Raw genomic sequence first — 17,452 nt, 5'->3', positions numbered from 1 at the left:
TCGTCAACTACAATGCAAGGACTCTTCATATTACCAGGCGTTATTGATTCTGACTATACAGGGGAAATAAAAATTATGTTATGGACACCACAGCCGCCATGTTTCACACCATCTGGAGTTAAACTGGCACAATTAATACCTTTTAAGGACAGCTTAAACACTGAAACGCCTGCTTATAGGGGAGAGCATGGGAACCAGGGGTTTGGATCAACAGGTAGCCCTGAGATATACTGGACTCAAGATAGCGAGTAGCCATCCTAAACTGCGATGCACTGTTACGAAAGGAAGTGATCAAACTGTAACTGACGGATTAATTGACACTGGAGCTGACATAACAATAATGGCTAAACGGGACTGGCCATCCACTTGGGGGGCTGGGATGGCAGTAACTACAGTAACGGCAGTGGGAGGAGGAGTTACTGCACCATGACAGAGTGAGGCACTGGTACACATTAAAGGCCCAAATAATTGTGTGGGCACTGTGCGGCCTTTGATACTACCCATTCCTGTTACCTTATGGGGTAGGGATCTTCTTGCTCAGTGGGGAATGTCGTTACAAAATTTATCATAATGGCCACTGGTAAAGAGCAGCTTACCCAAAAGTTGACATGGTTAACAGATACCCCTGTTTGGGTTGAACAGTGGCCACTGGCAAAAGAAAAGCTGCATCATTTGAATGAATTAGTTGATGAGCAATTGCAACTTGGACATATAAGGCCAACACACAGTCCCTGGAATACACCTGTATTTGTAATACAGAAAAAAAATCGGGCAAATGGCGACTGTTACAGGATTTAAGGACAGTAAATAGGGTAATTGAGGATATGGCACCTTTGCAACAAGGGTTATCATCTCCTTCAATGATAACTCGTCATTGGAGTATTAGCGTAATTGATTTGAAAGAGAGTTTTTTTTCACCATACCTTTACATCCTGAGGATGCTCCACAATTCGCATTTTCTGTGCCTTCAATATGGGAGAACCTAATTGGTGGTATCATTGGACGGTACTTCTGCAAGGTATGAAAAACAGTCCAACCATCTGCCAATGGTATGTCGCACAGGCCATAGCACCAGTAAGGCGCTTACATAAGAACAGCCTCATTTATCATTATATGGATGACATCCTAATTGCAGCACCTGATGATTCTTTGGTAGACAGAGTTCTTAATGATATTACCGATGCATTATCCCGATTTAAGTTCGTTATTGCTCCAGAGAATATTCGAAAGGTATGTCCCTGGCAATATCTCAGCTGACAAATTATGGAAAGAACAATTGCACCGCAAAAGTTAAAAATTCTTCAAACAGTGTTTACCTTAAACGATTTGCAGAAATTGCTGGGAATTATCAACTGGATACGCCCGGTATTAGGCCTTTCTACAGAGATGCTCTCGCCTCTATTTCAAATGCTTAAGGGGGATCTGGATTTAACCTCTCCTAGGAGATTAACTCCAGAAGCACAAACAGCATTACAAACAGTTTTGCAACAAATCCAGGTTACCCAAGCCGACTGATGTGACCCCAATTTGCCCTTTAATGTATATGTATTTGCAGGAAGGATGCAGCCTAAAGCATTAATAGGCCAACAAGTAGAACAACAGTTTCTACGAATAGAATAGATCTTTTTATCCCATACAGGCAAAAATATGCTGACTACCTGGGCGGAGCAATTAGCACAATTGGTGGTTAAAAGTAGGTCTCCACTTCGCCAATTAACGGGGCAAGATGTACAAGAGCTGTACTTGCCACTCACAATGGAACAGTTGAATTGGCTATGGCAGTTTAGCGAACATTTTAACTATGCCACGGTGGGATTCACAGGACAAATATCTATTCATTGGCATAAGCAACCTATGCTGCAATTTTTAGGAGAACTAATGTTGTATCCAGCAACTCATCAAAGTTACACTCCCATAAAAAAACGCCTTGACAGTATTTACAGATGGATCGGGAAAAACGCACAAATCTGTAATTGTTTGGAAGCAGGAGGGTGAGTGGCATCATGACATAAAATTCGTAGAAGGTTCAATTTTCAAATCGTGGAACTTGCGGTGGTAGTACGAGCTTTGTATAAGTCAAAAGATGAATCCCTCAATATTGTCTCCGATTCTGCCTATGTGGTCAATATAGTACAACGCACGGAACGGGCAATGGTAAGGGAAATTGATAACCCTTTGTTGTATGACCAGTTTCAACAGCTATTATTGGTATTACAAGTGCAGAATCATCCTTACTTTATTGTACATCTGAGAGCTCACACTTCGCTTCCAGGACCTGTCACAGAAGGTAACGTGAGAGCAGATGCTCTTACTAATGTGGCCCTTGTTCCAAATACACTCATGCAGGCCAAGCTGTCCCATGAATTTTATCATCAAAACTCTGCAGCTCTTCAATGATAATTTAAGCTGACACGGGAACAAACTCAGGCAATTGTGTGCGTTCCTATAGCTTACCAAAGCACAATTATGCCATCTTTGTATGGGGTTAATCCATGCAGTTTGTGCTCTCAAGAATTATGGCAATCTGATATAACTCATGTCCCGTCATTGGGCCGACACAAATATGTACATGTAACTATCAATACCCATTCCAGCTTATTGTTTGCCTCTGCTCATACAGGAGAACGTGCCAAAGATGTTTGCCAACATTGGACGTCAGCGTTTGCTTTCATGGAGGTTCCCATGTGTATAAAAACAGATAATGGGCCAGCATATGCTTCTCATGCAGTCCAAACCTTCCTTGCTCTTTGGGGCATTGAGCATGTTACTGGTATCCCACATAACCCCACTGGACAAGCCATCACTGAACTTGCCCATGGCACGTTTAAAAATATGCTGTTAAAACAATAAGGGAGAATGGAAGGGAAATCTGCAAACGAAAAGTTAGCGAAAGCAATGTGTATGCTCAGTTTTCTAAATCGATGGAGTGACAATTCTTCCCCAATACAGAAACATCTTGGATCATCTACTGAACATGATGCCATCCGAGGGCAAGCTCCAGTGATGGTTAAGAATCTGGAAACAGGTAATTGGGAAGGACCATTTCCTCTTATAAGGTGGGGGAAAGGATATGCTTTTGTCTCTACAGGAGCAGTAAACAAGTGGATCCCTGCATGATGGATACGACCAGCGCTCCAAGCTGCCTTGCGTTCATCGGAGTGCTAACAAGCTGTATAGCAGCTCCATGGACATCAGTCACAGAAAGAAGATCTATTTTTATTTTAACTAATCAGGAGCTAATGTTACCACAGGAGTAATGATTGTAACATATATATACGTCAGCAACCGGCTGGAGAGTGTGGAGCTCCGCCTGGGGATGAAGGAGGAGCTGACAGAGAGCTTATGGGTCAAGATTAGAGGATGGGGACGGACAGGGGATGTCACGGTAGGGGTCTGTTACAGGCCGCCTGGCCAGCAGGATAGAGCGGATGAAGTGCTCTATAGGCAGATAGGAGCAGCCTCATGGTCACAGGCCCTGGTCCTCATGGGGAACTTCAACCACCCTGACATCTGTTGGAGAGACAACACGGCAGGGCACAGGCAGTCCAGGAGGTTCCTGGAATGCGTGGATGACAACTTCCTCCTGCAGGCGACAGAGGAGCCGACAAGGAGGGGTGCCATGCTCGACCTTGTGCTCACCAACAGGGAGGGACTGGTGGGGGATGTGAAACTAAAGGACAGCCTTGGCTGCAGCGACCATGACATGGTGGAGTTCAAGATCCACAGGGCAGCAAGGAAAATACACGGCAAGCTCTCTGCCCTAGACTTCAGGAAGGTGGACTTCGGCCTCTTCAGGGACCTGATGGGCCAAGTGCCATGGGAGGCGGCCCTGGAGGGAAGAGGGGCCCAGGAAAGTTGGTCCATATTCAAGGAGCACCTCCTCCAAGCACAGCAGAGGTGCATCTCGATGAAGAACAAGCCGGGCAAAAAGGCCAGGAGGCCGGCGTGGATGAGCAAGGAGCTCCTGGACCAACTGAAAGTGAAAAAGGAAGCCTATAGAGGGTGGAAGTGGGGACAGGTAGCCTGGGAGGACTACAAAGAGGCTCCGCGAGTGGCCAGGGATAAGGTAAGGAAGGCCAAAGCCCTGGCAGAACTGAATCTGGCCAGGGATAAAAAATGTAACAGGAACAGCTTTTATAGGTACGTAGGGGACAAAAGAAAGTCCAGGGTAAATGTAGGCCCCCTCCAGAAGGGAACTGGTGTCCTGGTTACCCAGGACATGGAGAAGGTTGAGGTTCTCAATGACTTTTTTGCCTCAGTCTTCACCGACAAGAGTTCCTGTCCCACTGCCCAAGCTGTAGAAGGTGCAAGCAGGGACTGCGAGGATGAAGAACTGCCCATTGTACGCGAAGAGCAGGTTCGGGATCATCTGAAGGTGCACAAGTCCATGGGTCCTGATGAGATCAATCCGCGGGTCCTGAGGGAACTGGTGGATGAAGTTGCCAAGCCACTGGCCATCATATTTGAGAAGTTGTGGCGGTCTGGTGAGGTCCCCGATGACTGGAAGAGGGGGAACATCACCCCAATTTTTAAAAAGGGGAATAAGGAAGACCCAGGTAACTCCAGGCCGGTCAGCCTCACCTCTGTGCCTGGCAAGGTCATGGAGCAGATTCTCCTGGAAACCATGCTAAGGCACATGGAGAGCAAGGAGGTGGTTGGTGACAGCCAACATGGCTTCACCAAGGGCAGATCGTGCCTGACCAATTTGGTGGCCTTCTATGACGGGGTGACAGCATTGGTGGACAAGGGACGAGCAACTGACATCATCTACCTGGACTTGTGCAAAGCTTTTGACACTGTCCTGCATGACATCCTTCTCTCTAAACTAGAGAGACATGGGTTTGATGGACGGACCACTCGGTGGATAAGGAGTTGGCTGGATGGCCGCACTCAGAGAGTGGTGGTCAACGGCTCAATGTCCATGTGGAGATCGGTCACAAGTGGCGTCCCTCAGGGGTCCGTGCTGGGCCCGGCCCTGTTCAACATCTTTGTCGGCGATATGGACAGTGGGATAGAGTGCACCCTCAGCAAGTTCGCTGATTACACCAACTTGCGTGGTGCCGTCGACACGCTGGAAGGGAGGGATGCCATCCAGAGGGACCTTGACAGGCTGGAGAGGTGGGCCCGTGCCAACCTCATGAAGTTCAACCAGGCCAAGTGCAAGGTCCTGCACCTGGGTCATGGCAATCCCAGGCACAAATACAGGCTGGACGGGGAATGGATTGAGAGCAGCCCTGAGGAGAAGGACTTGGGAGTGCTGGTGGATGAGAAGCTTACCATGAGCAGGCAATGCGCCTTTGTGACCCAGAAGGCCAACCGCATCCTGGGCTGCATCAAGAAAAGCGTGGCCAGCAGGTCGAGGGAGGTGATTCTCCCCCTCTACTCTGCCCTGGTGAGACCCCACCTGGAGTACTGTGTCCAGTTCTGGAGCCCCCAACACAAGAAGGACATGGACCAGTTGGAGAAGGTCCAGAGGAGGGCCACGAAGATGATAAAAGGGCTGGAGCACCTCTCTTATGAGGACAGGCTGAGAGAGCTGAGGCTGTTCAGCCTGGAGAAGAGGAGGCTCCGGGGAGACCTGATAGCGGTCTTCCAGTACCTCAAGGGGGCCTACAAGAAAGATGGGGAAAGGCTGTTTAGTAGGGCCTGTTGCGATAGGACGAGAGGTAATGGTTTTAAAATAGAGGGGGGTAGATTTAGATTAGAAATTAGGAAAAAATTTTTTACGATGCGAGTTATAGAACACTGGAACAGGTTGCCCAGAAAGGTGGTGGAGGCCCCATCTCTGGAAACGTTCAAGGCCAGGTTGGATGAGGCTCTGAGCAACCTGACCTAGTCAGGGATGTCCCTGCTCCTTGCAGGGGGGTTGGACTAGATGACCTTTGAAGGTCCCTTCCAACCCTAACCATTCTATGATTCCATGATTCTATGATTCTATATATATATATGTTACATATATATGTGTGTGTGTATATATATATATATTACACATATATATGTGTGTAGTATGTGTATATATATATATATATATAATTGCAATAATATAGTATGGTGTAATCATGCAAGCATTAACATATCAAGACCCAGCAATATTCCAATGGGCCTCTACTTTACAAAACAGAACCCCTGTTAACCAGTGAGCACATACTTGACAGGCATTGTTGCATGCACTGGCCACGCATGCAGCAATGTGTAGTATTATTAACACAAAGTTATGGTTGTTAGGATTGTGATGGGTTTTTGCTGCATGACTGGAATTATGTTTGTAGAATGGATTATGTTACTCTTGGAAAGAACTGTTTTTATTATAATATTGTTGGTCATGGCATGTATTCTCCCCTGTATTTTTATGGTACCTCTCTACTGTGAAAACAAGAAGGGGGAATTGTTGGGGGTGACAAATATCAGAAGCCATGGGATTGAGAAATAAGAGACTTCGTAAGAGAAGGAGAGCAAGATAGAGGACACCTGGTGGTGGGAAAAAGATAAGAGACACCTACTGTTGGTTAGAGGAACTATGGGTATAAAAGAACAGAAATGGCAACAAAGGCCAGCTTTCTGTCTAGCATGCAGTAGGGTCTGAGACTACGCTCTAACAACTGGATTATGTTCTAAACAACTACACAACAACATTTTGCACCAAGAACCACATTCTTCTGTGAATGGTCTCACTTTCTGTAGGGGAAGTTGTGGAAGAATACGGAACTACATTGTAAGAATACGGCCCAAAGTTCTCATCTGAAGATAACGTCCTGTGTAGTACACTTGTCAGGGAAGGACACATACCACGTAGGAAATGAACAAATTTAGCACCAAATGATGCCAAGAGAAGATGTTCAACCAATTAACTGGAGTGCCTTTGATAAGGATTGCTTTTTTTTTTATTATTTTTTGGGGGAGACGGTAGCGCAGGGGGAACAGGAACCTCTTGAAACTGAACTCTCCAAAATCGTTTTACAGTACTGTCAATAACCGTGTCTTACTATCAGGATAAGAATTCGTAACTGTGCAAGACAAACAAATCAGGGCCAGAGCCAAAATTATTTCTGTTAGGAGCTGGTTTTGGCATCTCTCTTCAGTGTAGAAGACCACGGTGTTTCCTGGTCATTTGGAACATTATTCTCACTGATAACACCCGGAGAACAACAGCGTGGTTGGTCATTTATGATCTCACACTTGCTCCCTTCGGGACACTGGATGTTGCTGCAATTGGGTGTCATAATAGAGGTCTTGATTTGGATGCATTGTGGCCAACCATTAATGATCCGGCAGGTGGTTCCCAGCTGGCACTGGATGTCTCTGCAGGAGGGCGGGCTGTAGACACACCATAGTTTCTCATTTATGATCTCACACTTGCTCCCTTCAGGACACTGGATGTCGCTGCAAGTGGGCATCATAATGGAGGTCTTGTTTTGGACACATTCTGGCCAACTGTTAATAATCTGGCAGGTGATTCCCACGTGGCACTGGATGTCTCTGCAGGAGGGCGGGCTGTAGACACACCGTGGTTGGTCATTTATGCTCTTGCACTTGGTCCCTTTGGGACAACTGACACTGGTGCACGTCTTGGTTCGCCCACACCAAGGCCACCCATCAACCATGTGACACACAGTTCCCTTCTGGCATTGAACATCGTCGCAGGAGGGCGGGTTGTGGACACAGCGTGGTTGGTCATCGATCATCTTGCACGAGGTACCTTTGGGACACTGGACATCCTGGCAAGGTTGACTTGGAGACGTCTTAGTTTGGACACACCATGGCCAATCCTTCACCATCTGACATGTGCTTCCTTTCTGGCATTGGACATCCTGGAAGGTGGGTCCAATGTGGACACAGTTTGGCCGTCAGTCCCCCATTTTTCACGTGGTCGTTTTTGGACAATGAATGTCACTGCAAGAAGGTCGTCTTGAGGATGTCTTGACTGGGACGCACCGAGGAAAACCATCAACCACCTCACACGTGGACCCTATGGGACAGGGATGATGGTGGCATGAAGACGGCACATGAGGACGTGGAGTTGGTGGTGCTTCACTCTGGAAGACCTGCTTGTGCACACATTTGGGTGAACCATCCACCATCTTGCACTGCCTTCCACTTTCACAATGGAAATCCTTACATGAAGGCAAGGGGACACATTTTGGCCACCCGTGCAGCATCTTGCATTGTGTTCCACCTTCACAGCGGAAATCCTTGCACAACGGCAATGGGACGCACTTGGGCAACCCATGCACCATCTTGCACTCGGTTCCTGCTTGCAATGAAAGTTCTTACATGATGGCACTGGGACACACTTGGGCGAGCCGTCCACCATCTTGCACTCGCTTCCTGCTTCACAATGGAAATGCTTACACGAAGGCAAGGGAACGCACTTGGGCAACCCATCCACCATCCTGCACTGCGTACCCTCTTCACAACAGAAATCCTTACACAAAGGTAAAGGGAAGCACTTGGGCCAGCCGTCCACCATCTTGCACTGGCTTCCAGCTTCACAGTGGACGTCCTTACACGAAAGGGACTTGATGCACTTGGGCTACCCGTCCACCATCTTGCACTGCGTCCCCTCCCGGCACCGGTAGTTTTTGCACGAAGGCAATGGGATGCATTTGGGCCCGGTGGCCAAGACAACGCATGTGCTCCCTGATGCGCATTGCATCTCAAGGCAGAGCTTGGCGTCTGGTGGATCAGGCCCTGCGGAATAAAACCAGGGCATCAGTGAGCGACAGCCCAACCCCACATCAGACAGCAGAGAATCCACTGCTGGGTGGGGCAGCTTCTTCTCCTGTGAGGCAGAATTGCCCCAACATTTTTGCTCTCCTCCCACTCAGACCTGCTCTTTCATTTTTTGGTCCATGATTTAAGGCTGGGGATTCTCCAGAGGCTTGCATAGGGGTTGAGCAAGCCCTGCTATGCATTCCAAAGGGAATCTGAGGCCAGAAATGCTGAATTTGGGGTTTGAGAGGCAGAGGGAGATGTGCAAGGAAAAGGCGTATGGATTTAGGGCTGGAAATGCCAAAAGTGGGGATGGAGGGGCAAAGGGAGAGGTGGGATGAGAAGGTGTGGGGGTCTGGGGCTGGTAAGAGCAGATTTGGGGTTGGAGATGGAGAAAGAGAGGTAGAATGAAAGGGTGTGTGGATTTGGGGTTCAAAATGCCACATCTGAGGTTGGGGATGGAAAAGGAGAGGTATAAGGAAAAGGTGTGTGGATTGGGGCCTGAAAAAGCCAAATTTGGAGCTGGAGAGGAAAAGGGATAGGTAGAATGAAAGGGTGTGTGGATCTGGGTCTAGAAATGCAGAATTTGGGGTTGGAGATGGAAAAGGAGAGATGCAAGGAAAAGTCGCATGGATCCGGGCCTGAATATGCCAAAATTGGTGCTGTAGGGAGACCGGGAGACCTGCACAAAAAGGATGGGTGTATCTGGGGACAAAAATGCCAGATTTAGGCTTGGAGAAAGAAAGGTAGAGTTAAAATGAAGGAGTGGGTAGATTTGGGGCTAGTAACAACGAATTTGGGGTTGGAGATGGAAAGGGAGAGGTGGAATGAAAGAATGCGTGGATTAGGGGCTAGAAATGCAAAATGTTGGCTTGGAGAGGAAAATGGAGAGCTGCAAGGAAAGCGTGGGTGGATTTGGGTGTGAAAATGCCGAATTTGGGGCTTGAGAGGTGCAAGGTGTGACTTTCGGGCTCGAAATGCTGAATTTGGGGTCGGAAATGGAAAAGGACAGGTGTATGGAAAAGGTGCATCCATTTGGGGTTAAAATGCCAAATCTGGTGTTAGAGCTGGAAAGGGAGCAAGGAAAAGGTGCATGGATTTGGGGCTGAAAATGCCAAACTCGGGGTTGGAGATGGAAAGTGAGAGGTGGAATGAAAGGGTGTGTGGATTTGGCGCTAGAAATGCCGAATTTGGGCTTGGAAATGGAAAGAGAGACCTGCAAGGAAAGCGTGGGTGGATTTGTGTCTGAAAATGCCAATCAATCCAACCACGCACCCATCCAACCATCCGTCCAACCGTCATCTATCCAACCATCTGTCCAACCATGCAATGATCCCACCAAGCATCCACCCCCCACCATCCCTCCAACAATCCCTCCATCCCTCCAGCCATCCATCCAACCATCCACTCAACCATCCAACCATCCCTCCATCCATCCAATCATCCATCAAAAGATTCCTCCATCCCTCCAACAATCCCACCAAACATCCATCCATCCATCCATCTATCCATTCATCCTTCCCTTCCTCCCTCCCTCCCTCCATCCCACACTCTGATCTTTCACCCCTCTTCCCCCTCTCTGCTCCCCCACCGCTCAGGGCTGTGTGGTGACACCTTGGTCCCTCTACTCAGCAACACCTCAAATGTCCCCAAGGACCCCCCTCACCCAACATGGGCCCAGGTGTCCAGGGACACCCTCCCCATTCCTCTCCCCTTGCCCCCCTTTTAGGGGACCCAGGTGTCCAGGGACACCCTCCCCCCCGCCCCCGCTACTCTCAGGGAACCCAGGCATCCAGGGACTGCCTCCCCATCCACCCCCCCTCCCCATTTTATGGGACCCAGGTGTCCAGGGACTCTCAATTCCTTACCCCTTTTAGGGAACCCAGGGGTTTGGGGACACCCTCCCCATCCTTCCTCCCTCCCCATTTTAAGGGACCCAGGCGTCTGGGGACCCACGACCCCCTCTCCCTTTATGGGACGCAGGGGACTCTGGACCCCCTCCTCATCCCTTCCCCGTCCCGCCTACCAACCCGCTTTTAGAGGACCTAGGCGTCTGAGGACTCACTCCCCATCGTCCCCCTTCCCACTTTCAGGGGACACAGGGGACTGGGACCCCCTCCCCATGCCTTCCCCCACCCCTTACAGGGGACTTAGGGGACTCACGGATCTGGGGACCCTCTCCCCATCTCTCCTCCCTCAATTTAGGGGACCCAGGGACAGGTTTGGGGGAGGTCCCTGGGGTGGTTTATGGCATGCCAGGGGGGATTTGGGGTTTTAAGGGGAACTGAAGGGGTCCCAGGGAGGTTTGGGAGTCCCTAGGGTAGTTTAGGGCATCCTGGGGTGTTCTGGGAGGTCCCCTGGAGGGGTTTGTGGATTTTAGAGGGGGCTGAAGGATCTTTATGGAGGTTTGTGGGGGGGGTCCTGGGGTGGTTTTGGTGTTCCCAGGGGAGGATTTTGGCATCTCTGGGCGTCATTTTAGTGGTGCCAAGGGTTCCCCTAGAGTGGTTTTAGGGCTTCAGGGAGGCTGAGGAGGTCCAGGGAGATTTGGAAGGGGGGTCCCTGGGGACTTGAAGGGTCCTTTGGCTGGTTTCGGAGGTCTCTGGGGAATTTAGGATGGTCCCAGGGCTGGTTTTGAAGGGGTACTTGAGGGGGTTGAAGGGTCCCTGGGGAGTTTAGGATGATTTGGGGGTTGCCAGGGATGTTTAGGGGGTCTCTGGGGTGGTTTTGGGGGTCCCAAGGGGGATTTGGGGGTTCCTGGAAGGATTTGGGGCTTTCAGAGTGACTGGATGCATGTTGGTGGGCGGCATAGGAGAGTCTCCACAGTGTCTGGGGGGTCCTTGGGGACATCAGGGGGTCCCTGGGGTGGTTTTGGGTTTCCCTGGGGGGGGGGGGGGGGGGGGGGCGGCGGATAGGGGTTCTCTGGGGTCATCTAGGGGTCCCAGGAGGAATCTGGGGGTTCCTCGGAGGGGTTCTGGGGTTCCAGGGTGACTGAGGACATTCGAGGGCGGTAAGGGGACTGGGGTTGCTGATAGGTCTCTGGGGAGTTTAGGGGGGTCCCAGGGGTGGTTTGGGGAGTCTTAGCGAGGATTTGAGGGGTGACCTGGAGGGGTCTGGGGGTTTCAGGAGGACAGAGGGGGTACCAGGGAGGTTTGGGGGCCTCTCTGGGTGGCTTAGGCAGGTGCTGGTGTGATTTGGGGGGCCTAGAAGGGGTTTGGGACGTTCAGGGGGCCAGGGGGTGAGTTGAGGGGAGTGGGAGAGTGCCCAGGATGTTTGGGGGGTCCTTGGGTGGACTGGAGGTCGCAGGGAAGGTTTAGGGGATCCCATGGTGGGATTTGGTGGTCCCCTGGAGGGATTTGGGGGTTTTAAAGTGGTTGAGGTTTTCCCTGGGAAGTTCAGGGGTTTCTGGGTAGGTTAGGGGGGTCCTGGGGTGTTTTGGGGGGGTCCCCTGAAGGGATTTGGGTGTTTTAGGGGGGCTGAGGGAGTTCCCAGGAGTTCTGGGACTCCCTGGAAGTTTACAGGGATACTGGGGTGTTTTGGGGTGCCTGGGGTTTTTTGAGGCGTTGTTTTTTTGCAATGCAAAAGACGATGCAAAAGGCAGTGCAAGAGGAGCCTGCTAAAATATGATGCAAAGGGGGTGCTATAAGGGGGTGCATGAGCACAGTGCCAAAAAAGGGGATGCAAGCACAATGTGCAAAAATGCAGTGCAAAAAGCAATGCAAAAGGCAGTGCAGGAAGGGGATGTAGAAGGCAATGCAAGAAGCAGGTGCAAGAGGATGGTGCAAAAATGCAATGGAAAAAGCGTTGCAAAAGGCGGTGCAAGAGGAGCGTGCAATAATGCGGTGCAAAACGCGATGCAAAAAGAGCATGCAAGGAGATGCAAAATGCAATGCAAAAGCTCCTCGCGGATTTCTGGGAAATCCGCGGCCTACCGCTGCCAAAGGCCGATTGCTCCCGCCGTCCTCCCACGCCTTCGCTTCCTGCTCGCCTCTTGATTTATTGATTTACTACATTTTATTTTAATATTTTTTTGGCAAGGAGGAACGGCTGAGATGCGACTGCCCCGGGGCAGGAGGTGGGGGGAGACACCTGATATTTTTTTCTCCCCTCCTGGCAAGTTTGCAGTACTCCTTGCTTTGGGTTGCAATTTCCCTTGACATGGATTCCAATGTCACTCACCGTGGCTTGTAATGCCCCTCGCATTTTCAGTTGTTTTACACTACTGTCAATAACCGTGTCTTACTATCAGGATAAGAATTCGTAACTGTGCAAGACAAACAAATCAGGGCCAGAGACAAAATTATTTGCTTTAGGAGCCTGTTTCGACATCTCTCCTCAGTCTAGAAGCCCACACTGTTTCCTGGTTATTTGGAACATTATTCTCACTGGTAACAGCTGGACAACAACACCGTGGTTGGTCATTTATGATCTCACACTTGCTCCCTTTGCGACACTGGACATCGCTGCAAGCGGGTGTCACAATGGAGGTCTTGACTTGGATGCACTGTGGCCAACCATTAATGATCTGGCAGGGGGTTCCCAGCTGGCACTGGATGTCTCTGCAGGAGGGAGGGCTTGATAGTAGGAAACCTCTCTTTACCAAGAGTCTCTCTCTCACTCCCCCCACCCTCCAAGGGAATAGAGAGAGATAATGTAAGAAAAAAACGCTTTAGGTGTAAGTTAAGGAAAGGGAGAGATTCCTGAAGTTACCCTTATGGGCAAAACAGACTCAACTTGGGGAAAACTATGCATTTGCTACTAAAACCAAAGCAGGATAATGAGAAAGAGAGCAAGTGAACTTCCCCCCACCCCTCCCTCTTCCCAGGCTTAACATTACCTCTACCACCTTCTCCCTCCCGAGCACCAGAGGAGGGAGGAGGAATGGGGGGGTTATGGTCAGTTCATCACCTGTCACTTTACGCTGCTCCTTCCTCCTCGGGGGAAGAACTCCTCACATTCCTCCCCTGCTCCAGCCTGGGGTCCCTCCCACGGGCTGCAGTCCTTCATGAACTGCTCCGGTGTGGGTCATTTTTCCACGGGGTGCAGTCCCTCCGGAACAGCTGCCCCAGCGCGGACCCTCCACGGGCCACAGCCTCCTTCAGGCATCCGCCTGCCCCGCAGTGGGGTCCTCCTCGGGCTGCAGGGGGATCTCTGCCGGGAGCAGCGTTACTCCTTCCCTGCCGGCTCTCCTGCCAGCAAACCAACCCCGCACGCACCGGAGCCCCGCCCCGGGAAAACAGGGCATCACACAGACACCCTCCAGCCAAGCCTTCATTTAATGCTGCGCAACACAGGGTTAAGCACCCGCACACCCGCTACGCACGCGAACGCCCCCGCCCCCTGCGCCCATGGACCTATCCGCGCCTAGCGCGCGAATCGCTGTGGACCGCCCCTCCTGTGTACGGGCAGCGCCGCTCGCAGCCCTTCCCGCGCACGTGCAGCCCAGCCCCGCTCGTAGCTTTGTTGCTAGGCTGCAAGTTCCGCCTTGCGACACCCACCTCTTTGTTAACGTTACCCCACACTTCCCCTCCTTCTTCACTGACCTTGGCGTCTGCAGCCGTTCCTCTCACAAGAAATTCTTCACAACCGGCTCAGGCAGACGCCTCTCAGGATCTCCTCACATCTCGTCTCCTCTCCACTTCTTGCAGCCCGGCCGCGCCCAGTCGGGCCAAGATGGCTGCCCAGCGGGAGGCCAGAGGGTGAGGGCTGCCAGGCCCACAAGGCTTGTGCCTCTCCCTCTCTGCCCCTGCTTCTGCTGGAGTACTCCCTGTGGCCAGTTTAGGTCAACTGTTCTGACTACACCCCTCCCAGCTCCTTTCACCTGCACGTTAGCGAAACCTGGGAAGCTGGAAAAAGGCCTTGGTCTCTTTAGCAACAACAACTAAAATTAGTGTATTGTCAACATTCTTCACATACCAAGTACAACACTAAATCCAAAATACAGCATCTACTGAGAGGACAAGTTGCTGTATCTCAGTCGAAACCAGGACATTCCCACTCTTCCAGATCCAGCCTTGTCTCTGGCATTCCTTCTCCTCCGCTTGCAGAGGACCCATCTTTGGCAGATGCTGGGCAGATGGATGGCAAGCAGCTGAGGGCTTTAGGTTTTTCTAGATTGGAGAAAAGGAGGCTGAGAGGCGACCTCATTGCTCTCCAAAGCTTCCTGAGGAGGGGAAGTGGAGAGGGAGGTCCTGAGTTCTTCTCCGTGGGATCCAGTGACAAGATGCCTGAAAATGCTTAAAAGCTGTGTCAGAGGAGATTCAGACCTGGGAGTAGGAAACCTCTCTTTACCAAGAGGGTGGTCAGACAGTGGAACAGGCTCCCCAGAGAGGTGGTCAATGCCCCACGCCTGTTCAGCGCCTTAAAAAGAGGCATTTGGACACTGCCCTTCATAATAGGCTTTAACTTTTGGTCAGCCCTGGGGCCATCAGGCAGTTGGACTGGACGATCGTTGTAGGTCCCTTCTGATGGAAACTGTTCCATTCTACCACCTTTCAATACCTCATTGTTTGCCTTTCTCCCATTTTTTTTTTATTTTTCACTGCCATAAACATTATCTGATGACAGAAGATAATGTTTACAAGAACGAACTTCTTTTTCAAAGTAATCTCATTATTCTTTCACTAAATGAGAAAATAGAAATAATTCCTTCCAGCCCCATACAATATTTCGAGGCCATGTGTGTTGTCTTACTGTTGTTGTCTCTTGTCCAATACAGTTTTGCTGGCATAAATACTTTTGACATTTGCTTCTTCACATTCAGAGCAACCAGGCTTTTAAAAAACATATGTTCTCTAGGCTTTTCTTAAGAACAGGAACTAAACACTCTGGGCACACACGTTGGCTATTGCTCTGTACCATGTGGACTTATAGTTTAACGTGTACTTTTAATTCATGGATCAGCCCCGGAGAGTTTACTATTTCACTTTTGTTCTCTAAACTGCCGCTGGTATTTCTAACTCTTTAAAGGGAAGAAGACCCAGAGAAAAGCACGCTCTATTCTGCTGCAATGCCCCTCATTGCATTTTACCATCTTGTCAGTGACTCGTAAGTGACTCTTCTCCTCCTGTGCTGCCACATCGCATGCTAGAAATGCTCCTGCAGCCCCATGATTGGGTGAGGCTTAGTCTGTTCAACCCTCCCTACTTAATTACCTAAATAATTGGGGGTTTCCGGTGCCTCAGCATGGACCAGCCTCAGAGAGAGAGATGTGTATGAAGAGTAGACATCTAATGCCTTGGCTTCGATGTAGGGCATCCTGTACAAAATGGGTACTGACCAAAATCACTAACGCCCAGGAAAATTTTCTTTGTAGAAAGGAAAATTGAGCCAAGATCAAGCTGGAAAATAGTTCTTCGGCATCTCCCGGCCTATCTTCCACTTCGCTAGACTGCTCGGGTTAGTCCCCCTGAGAAGCACAAAGAGGCAAATACAGAGCGATATTGCTGCATATAGAACAATTTCACTGAATACGGAATAGTCTTGCCGAATATATGGTGATTTTGCTCAATATAGAATGACCTTGCTGAACACAGGGCCTTCTTGCAAAATACAGAGTGATTTTGCCAAATGCAGGGCCACTTTGCCAAATATAGGGTGATCGTGCCAGATTTAGGGTGATCTCGCCTAATACACAGTGATCTTGCCTCAGACAGAGCAATCTTGCTGAATATAAGGTGATCTTGCAGAATATAGGTTGCTCTTGTGGCATATATAGTGATTTTGCCAAATAATGAGCAGTCTTGTCCAACATGGAGCCCTTCTGCCCAATATAGAGCCATTTTGCCAAACCCCAAAGCCACCGCCACAGGTGGTGGATCAGAATCAGAAGATTCCTCCAAGGGCCATCCCATCTCCACCTTCTGCTTGCTTGCCCCCACACCACGCCCAGCGCGCCCACGGGCCTGCCCTTGCTCCACTGCCTTCCCCAGCCCCTCTGCCACAGCACTGCCTGTCCTGCACGGCACTTCAACACCAATGCCTAACACTCAAACGTGCCATGACACAACCATTTAACCCCTACTTCCCCTCTGCTGCTGCCTACAAGGATGCCCTGGAGGGAGATCGGACAAGGTTGCAGCAACGGGGTGGTGGAGTGGGGAGGGAACTGCAATTTCTTGGCGATATCCATGACGTGGAAGATGAAGCCAACAGCACCGTAAAGCAGTAGCCGGGCTTGGAAACATTTTGAGCGCAATCCCAAGCACGGGGGCAGGATCGGCCCTGCAAAAACATGGTTGCATTGAGCAAAACTCACCTTTTAGGAAGGGGAAGATGAAATTTTCTGCCTCCCTGCAGGGATGCGATGATGAGGGTGAGGAAGGGCCGTTGGTTCCTCTTCAAAGGGGGGGATCCTGATGGCCATGTGCATTTTGTCTCTTCCAGTCGTGCCTCTAACGGATGGAAGTGGAAGCCCCTGTCTACCCTATGCAGTAAGTGAAACCACACGGAGACGGACGCGAGAGGACACTTTCCTGTTTCTTTGCTGTCAGAAAAATGTATTCGTTCTCTGATCCCGAATTAACACATCAAAGGAAGTAATGCCAAATGTCTGTTACTCGTTTTTGACGTCTCTTACAACTTGAAGAGCCTCCTCTCTGCTTCTTTTAACCATTTCTTTGTGTGTAATACAGGCATATATGAAATAGAAATTATATATATTTATATTTTTCATCCTCTTTTGCACCGAGAACCACATTCTTCTGTGAATGGTCTCATTTTCTGTAGGGGAAGTTGTGGAAGAATA

At 49.9% G+C, this 17,452-nt stretch overlaps 1 long non-coding RNA gene across 1 annotated transcript; it reads right to left on the bottom strand.

Moving 5' to 3' along the window:
• Positions 1–14,475: 14,475 nt before the first annotated feature.
• LOC147596354 (uncharacterized) lies at positions 14,476–17,452 on the bottom strand. Its single transcript, XR_015261465.1, has 3 exons — positions 16,964–17,452; positions 15,861–16,114; positions 14,476–14,972 (listed from the first exon to the last, which is right to left on the bottom strand). It is a non-coding gene; the product is annotated as an uncharacterized LOC147596354 (long non-coding RNA).

Source organism: Chlamydotis macqueenii, chromosome Z (assembly GCF_036417535.1).
Source record: "Chlamydotis macqueenii isolate bChlMac1 chromosome Z, bChlMac1.mat, whole genome shotgun sequence".
Classification (NCBI taxonomy): domain Eukaryota; kingdom Metazoa; phylum Chordata; class Aves; order Otidiformes; family Otididae; genus Chlamydotis; species Chlamydotis macqueenii.
This window is presented reverse-complemented; position numbering and strand designations above follow the sequence as displayed.